The sequence below is a fragment of the Perca flavescens genome, chromosome 10 (assembly GCF_004354835.1).
Source record: "Perca flavescens isolate YP-PL-M2 chromosome 10, PFLA_1.0, whole genome shotgun sequence".
NCBI classification, from domain to species: domain Eukaryota; kingdom Metazoa; phylum Chordata; class Actinopteri; order Perciformes; family Percidae; genus Perca; species Perca flavescens.
The window spans coordinates 4,831,139-4,839,614 of NC_041340.1; positions in this window are offsets into that span (position 1 = coordinate 4,831,139).

Here is an 8,476-nt window from a genome sequence, read left to right on the forward strand (position 1 = left end):
GAATTTGGGATGTAGGCAGATGATGAGTTTGGGTCCCTGTATTTTGTGTGCGGGGGGTGGGTGGGACCCTCAGCTGCACTGTGACACAGCCAGGAAGGAAAATCACAGACATTTGAACCCCAAAGTGAAGGCAGAAAGGAGGAAAGGGAGGAAAGAAAGCGAAGTGGATGGAGGAGGCTGACAGATGGGGAGCAGTGGAGATTGAGTGATGACGGAGGACAGAAGGCAAGGCAATGCTTTTAAGTGAGCACAGGAAATTATAGCTGTGAGTTGCAGACAGGATACAATAAAGAAAGTGGGCAGTCTCATTTTTGCCACCTGGTTGAAATGTCAGCCATGTAATGGACAGCGAAAAGAGCCAATTGTTCCCTTCTTAATGTCCACTACACTAATGCAGTATATCTTAAAATACATCTTCTACATACTGTGTCAGTAGATTGAGACAAAAATCAGGAAATATGACACTTCAATGTTTGAAGTCTTTTTAAGTTAATTTGTACTGAAAACAAGCTGAAATAATGTTACTAATTTATTATTTCTTTATTTGAAAGGGGACAGTGAACATTAATCAACATTAAAACAATGTAAATGTGCCTGAGTTAGATCAAAAGTGCTAATTTTCATCGGTAGTCCCCCAGCCAGATGTAAAACAGGCAGCCTTTAAAAATAATGACAGGTATAAAATCACAAGATAAAATTACATACAACACATTGTGGTTAATAAATACAATTCATTTAAAATACTTATATAACCTTTAAATACACACAGAAAGCATTAGTGCCCACAAGTTTGGCTCTCTACCAGCCATGTTTTTTGCATTCTTTTTAAATGAACAGAATGACAAAGACTCTCTAATGGTTGCCGACACTGTGTTCCAATCCTGAACTGCTCTTACGGAGAAGACAGCCTGACCAAAAGCTGTTTTTCTCCGGGGGATGATGCAGTCTTCCCTCACTGCCCCTCTAGTCACCCTAACCTCACTGGATCTAAAGTTAAACCATGTCTGATTTTATAAATTAAACAGATAATTTTGAATTTAATGAGATTATCTCAGGTAAGTAACTGATATTTCACCGCTAGATGGGATTTGTCTTTTATTAAGACTTTAAGGAGTCAACAGACTTGATAAGATGTTGTATGCAACCTGTAATAGTAACAGTGTTCTATTACTATTACAATCAGTGTAGTTTAACATGGCAACGTTAGTACATCAACGGTACATCTGTGCCACCTTGTGTATGTAAGGAGCTGTTGCAGCTTGGTCACCCTTGAGGCAACCAGGCCTGGGGCAGCTTTTAATGCAGTGTACTACAATACTAAAATGACCAATTGGCAAGGTCTAAAAATGGGGAATTGGGTGAATTTGTACATATCGACAGTCAAGGATGAAGGCATATTTACGTCTGGAAGAAAGCAAAGTACGTTGAAGTGTAGATATGAAACAGCACAGCTTCCACCATTAATCTAAAAGAAGCACGAAAAAAAAAGGACTGTTTGTGACTTACTCATGGCATTTTTTATGACATACTATATTATGACTTTTTATGAATTGTATTTTACATGCTATGCTAATACTATATAATACTAATACTATACTTATAGTATAGTATGACATTTTTAATTAGCTTTCTTTGACATACTATACTATGACTTTTTATGATATACTATTCTATGACTTGTTCATCATTTTTATTTTTGACATACTATACTATGACTTTTTATGACTTTTTGCGACATACCATAGTATGATTTTTATGACTTTTTCAACAAACTATACTATTGACTTTTTATTGATTTTAATTTTCGACAAAATAATGACTTTTTTCGAACTTACTATACTATGACTTTTTATTGATTTTTATTTTCGACAAAATAATGACTTTTTAATGACTTTTTTCGAACTTACTATACTATGACTTTTTATGAAATTTTTCGACATACTATACTGTGACTTCTTTTCGACATACTATACTATGACTTTTTGCGACATACTATTCTATGACTTTTTATGACTTTTTTCAACATACCATACTATGACTTTTTTGCGATTTTGTGGACACACTAAACTATGACTTTTTTCAACATACTATACTATGACTTTTTTTCAAACTTACTATACTATGACTTTTTATGACATTTTTCAACATACTATACTATGACTTTTTTTATTATATTTTCGGTATACTAAACTATGACTTTTTTCGACATACTATACTATGACTTTTTATGACATACTATTCTATGACTTGTACATCATTTTTATTTTTGACATACTATACTATGACTTTTTATGACTTTTTGCGACATACCATAGTATGATTTTCATGACTTTTTCGACAAACTATACTACTGACTTTTTATTGATTTTTATTTTCGACAAAATAATGACTTTTTTCGAACTTACTATACTACTGACTTTTTATTGATTTTTATTTTCGACAAAATAATGACTTTTTTCAAACTTACTATACTATGACTTTTTATTGATTTTTATTTTCGACAAAATAATGACTTTTTATGACTTTTTTCGAACTTACTATACTATGACTTTTTATGAAATTTCTCGACATACTATACTGTGACTTCTTTTCGACATACTATACTATGAATTTTTATGAAATTTCTCGACATACTATACTGTGACTTCTTTTCGACATACTATACTATGACTTTTTGCGACATACTATTCTATGACTTTTTATGACATTTTTCAACATACCATACTATGACTTTTTTGCGATTTTGTGGACACACTAAACTATGACTGTTTTCAACATACTATACTATGACTTTTTTTATTACATTTTTGGTATACTAAACTATGACTTTTTTAACATACTATACTATGACTTTTTATGACTTTTTGCGACATACCATAGTATGATTTTTATGACTTTTTCGACAAACTATGCTACTGACTTTTTATTGATTTTTATTTTCGACAAAATAATGACTTTTTTCGAACTTACTATACTATGACTTTTTATTGATTTTTATTTTCGACAAAATAATGACTTTTTATGACTTTTTTCGAACTTACTATACTATGACTTTTTATGAAATTTACGACATACTATACTGTGACTTCTTTTCGACATACTATATTATGACTTTTTGCGACATACTATTCTATGACTTTTTATGACTTTTTTCAACATACCATACTATGACTTTTTTGCGATTTTGTGGACACACTAAACTATGACTGTTTTCGACATACTATACTATGACTTTTTTTCAAACTTACTATACTATGACTTTTTATGACATTTTTCAACATACTATACTATGACTTTTTTTATTACATTTTCGGTATACTAAACTATGACTTTTTTCAACATACTATACAATGATTTTTTATGACATTTTCCGACGTACTATACTAGGACTTTTTTGTACTATACTGTAACCTTTTATGCCATTCTATACAATCACTTTTTTATGAAATACGAAATCATACTATGATTTTTTTATAGTTGAAAAAAAATCATTTAAGAAGTACTTTATTAGAATAAGAAAAAAACACTTAATTAGAAGAAGAAGATGAAGAAGACACTTTATTAATCCTTCAATGGGTAGTTATATTTGTACATTGTGTTGTTGTTGGAATACATATATAGGCCTGGAATACACACAAGACCCATAGACATGTATTAATGTAAAGTTGTCAGAACGAGCGAAGGGGCTGCCACATAATCGGGGCTCCAAACGGTTGGGGGTCCAGTGCTTTGCTTAAGGGCACCTCGACAGTGACCAGGAAGTGAACTAAGAGTGGTGCCAACCTCCAGAGTCGGGCAGGAAACATCACTGCAGACCCATCACACTCTGGACATGACCTGATCCAATTTCTCACATCTGGAAAACACTACAGACCTCTGTACACCAAAACAACCAGACAAAAAAACTGTTTCTTTCCACAGGCCGTTTTGCACATTGTATATTCTGTCATATCCACCTACCTACCTTTATATAAAGCAACCTCCTTCATTAATCATTTCATTTTTATTCCGTCACCCTTTGTACGATTGCACTAATGTAAATGCTGTTTATACACAAATACCTTTTCATATAAATGAATATCTGTACATAATAGTTAAGTTATTTAGTGTAAGTTTGACCTTTGTCCAGGTTTGTTTTCCTTGTTTTAGCTTTATGTCTATTTCTCTGTATGTACAATTAGAGCAACGAAATGTGTCCATATACTTTACAGTGTCAATAAAGCTAAACAAGACTTTTTCATGAATAAATTAAATGAATATGATTGTTTTTATTGTTTTCAACATATATACTATAGTATAAAAAGTCATAGTATATATACTATGACTTTTTTTCCACATACTATACTAGGACTTTTTTATGACTTGCTGTGTTATGCCTCCTTATGATTTTTTTCCGAAATAGTATACTATGACTTTTCAACATACTTTGACTTTTTATGATTTTTTTCCAACATACTATAGTATGATTTTTTTCAACATACTATACTCTTTATTTGTCGACATACTATACTATGACTTTTTATGAATTTTTTCGACATACTATACTATGACTTTTTATGAATTCTTTCGACATACTATACTATGACTTTTTATGACATACTATACTATGATTTTTTTACATACTATACTATGACATTTTCATGACTTTCTTCCACATAATATACTGCCTTTTTATGTATTTTTTTACATAATATACTATGACTGTTTTCGACATACTATACTATGACTTTTTATGACATTTTCCGACATACTATACTATGACAATTTTCATAACTATTTTTCCATATACTTTATTGTGACTTTCTTCCACATAATATACTCACTTTTTATGTATTTTTTTGACATACTATACTATGTCTCTTTTTGAAATACTATAGCCTATTATAATTTTTTCATGACTTTTTTACCTACTATACTATGATTTTTTTCAACATACTATACTATGTATTTTTTCTTGTTTTTATTTTTGACATACAATGACTTGTCGACTTACTATACAGTGTCTTTTTTGACATACTATACTATGTATTTGTTTCAAAATACTATAGCCTACTATAACTTTTTTATAATTTTGTGTATTTATTACTTTTATATTCAGGTTAGGCACAGCAAATTTCGTTTGCACAAGCTTGCAAAGACAATAAATGAATAAAAGTATTCAATTGTACTGTATTTATTATTCTGGATTTTTCCAGTATATTCCATTGTATATTGAACTCCATTGGACAACCTATTTGAATGCAGAGAAGCAGAAGTGAGGGCACTGTATATGTATATATATATACACACACACACACACACACACACACTATACTATAACTTTTTTTCAACGTTCTGACATTTTTCATGACTTTTTCCGACATACTACACTATGACATTTTTTATTACTTTTTTCGACATTCTATGACTTGACGTCTGTCAACATACTATACTATGACTTTTTTCGACAAACCATATTACTTTTTTTCAACATACTATACTATGACATTTTTCATGACTTTTTTTCCATATACTTTACTGTGACATTTTGACATTCTTCCACATAATATACTGACTTTTTATCTCTTTTTCGACATGCAATACCATGACTTTTTCGACATGCTATACTATGACATTTTTTTGACACACTATACTAAGCCTTTTGAATGCAGAGAAGCAGAAGTGAGGGCAGGTATTGAACGACTGCTGCAGGAGTTTGTGTTGTGAAACGCTGCCATCTGGTGGACGATGTGTAACATCACAGGCAGCTTCAGGTTAACGTACACAACATACACAGAGTATGCAGTTAACCGTAGGTATGACAGTGACCTCGGTCAAAATCTTATCAGCAGTTTGCAGGCACAGGACCAACAAATGATAATGATAACTTTTTTCCTGTAACAAGGGTAAACATAAGAGTGTTTATCTGCTAACAACTTATCTTTTTGCTGCAAATGACGCATGACAGGCCATCACGAGTCACACATTATTCTCCGAAGAGCAGATTCCGAGAAGCAGCAATGTGTTTAAAATCTTTATTAAACACAACAACACACGTGTGTCTCCCCACCATTTGGAATGGCAGTATACATATTTACAAGTATTTACATTACAAGAAAACTATTTATAATATAGCTATTAGGCACACCAAAGACATTTCTTTGAAGGCAAACACTCCAAAATCCAGAAATATCTATTTAGTGAGGGGACTGTTGATTTGCATCTTACATGATTACATCTTAAAAGCCATGACTCTAGTTTAAATCCATTACATTTCTGTTTATTTTGAACATAAATAAGTGTGCATTACCTTTAAGCATAAGCAAGAGAAACCAACAAAAATCATACTCAGCAAACATATCTTTCAAAATGATTGTAAATGATTCCAATAAGGATTCCCATGTTAAAAAAAATGTTTTCAATTTTTTTCAAACAATGTAATTCTTGTTTATCTGTGTTTTAAGCAATGTCTCCTTCCAGGCAGTGCTGCCTGAAAGGCACTAGGATTAGGCAATGGTTATGGTTAGGGTTAAGGTTAGAGTTAAGTGCCTTGAAGTCAACGGTCGTAGCGCTGCCTGGAAGCAGACGTTGGGGGCTTAAAACACCATCGAGCGTAATTCTTCTCTTCACAAAGTAAAGATTTCTTCAGTCTCGGATTAGAATGAAACTTCTTTTGTGCACAATTAGCTGTAAATTTGGTGTAACTAAAGATTAGTGCTTCTACGTGTATTCTGTAGACACCACAAAGCAACAAAGTAACTGTATTGCAATAGCTCATATATGTATCCGACTTCATGCGCTCTAATAGGAAATAGGTTCATGATAAGGAAGTTAAAATTAACTTGTAAATCTCACTTTTCTTAATATAAGAAACACAGAATATGTACAAGTGGACGGTAACATGGGATGCACACATGGTCCGTGTGCACTGGAAGGGTAACAATTCATGTTGTGATTGAAATGTCATCTTCCACACAACATTAAGTGCAGGCAATTCACTGCCAACTCTACCCACTCATCCATTGGATTCTCAGGTTAAAGAAATATTCTAAAACTGTGCAAACAAAGCAAAATACAACTGAAATGAATTACAAAACTAATACTGAAAAACAAATCAACACTGAAAGCTAAGAAATATGTTAAATTTAGACTCAATTGTGTTGAAAATGTCCCAAATGCGTAAATTCCTACTTCTTCACAGTGCACAGCTTTATGAGCTTTATGAGTTTTTTTAACATTAATATGCGTTCCCCCAGCGTGCCTATGGTCCCCCAGTGGCTAGAAATGGTGATAGGTGTAAACCGAGCCCTGGGTATCCTGCTCTGCCTTTGAGAAAATGAAAGCTTATATAAACCTAGTCCTCTTATCAAAAGTGACTCTGAAATGTTATCTTAACTATCAAAAAAGTTATTAAAAGGTTTTTAAAACAAATCCCACATCAAAATAACTTTAAGCGGACATATTATGCTTTGCCCGCCCAGAGAATTTGGCCCACCCATGAGAGAGAGAGAGAGAGAGAGAGAGAGAGAGAGAGAGAGAGAGAGAGAGAGAGAGAGAGAGAGAGAGAGAGAGAGAGACATCATGGCTTTCAAACGAGCAAAGTGGCAGTTGGTCAAGGCCACACCCCCACCCTCCACCTTGCCCCCCCCTCTCTCCTCCTCAATAGCTACAGACACAGAAATGGCACATCCTAAGGAAAGCTCATTGTGGGACTGGCTCTAGTGGCTGTAATTCTGCACCAAGGCTGAATTTCGGGAAAGAGACTTCAGATACAGTATTAGGGGACCACTAAGGTCTATATAAAAGCATCCAAAGAGCACCATGTCATGGGACCTTGAACACTGAAATTTGGTTGCAAGTTACATTACATTACATGTCATTTAGCTTACAACTGCTATATGTGCTATACAGGGTTCAAAATTAGCACCGTTTACTAGCCAAATGCTGGTGAAATATGCAAGTGGCTGGTAGATTTGCTTCACTCACCAGCCAAAAAACCCAATGGTAATCTATCGAGTGGCTGGTAATATTTGAACATTCACTAGCCATTTTGGCTGGTAGACGAAAAAGTTAATTTTGAAGCCTGGTGCTATATATGCTACATATGTCAGAGGCCGCACGCCTCTGGAACAACTATGGAGTTCAGTGTCTTGCTCAGGGACATATTGGTTGATGTATCGCAGTGGAAATTGAACCCAGATCTCCCACACCAAAAGGTATGTGTCATATCCATTGCGCCATCACCACCCCAAATAAAAGGTTACATTTAGCCGTTATTTCAACGGCAATTGCCCTTAAAAGGGATAAACAAAGGTGCAGTGAATTGACTAATTTAAATGTGCATTAAAGGTGTGGAGGGTCTGTGTCACATGTTTAAACATAGTTACTGATATGGCGTTAAAATGATGGTTATATAGAACCTAAAAAACTGATTCAAACCTAAATGTCTAGAGGGCTTTTGATCTTAAATTCACAAAAATCAATGCTAACAGTCTAT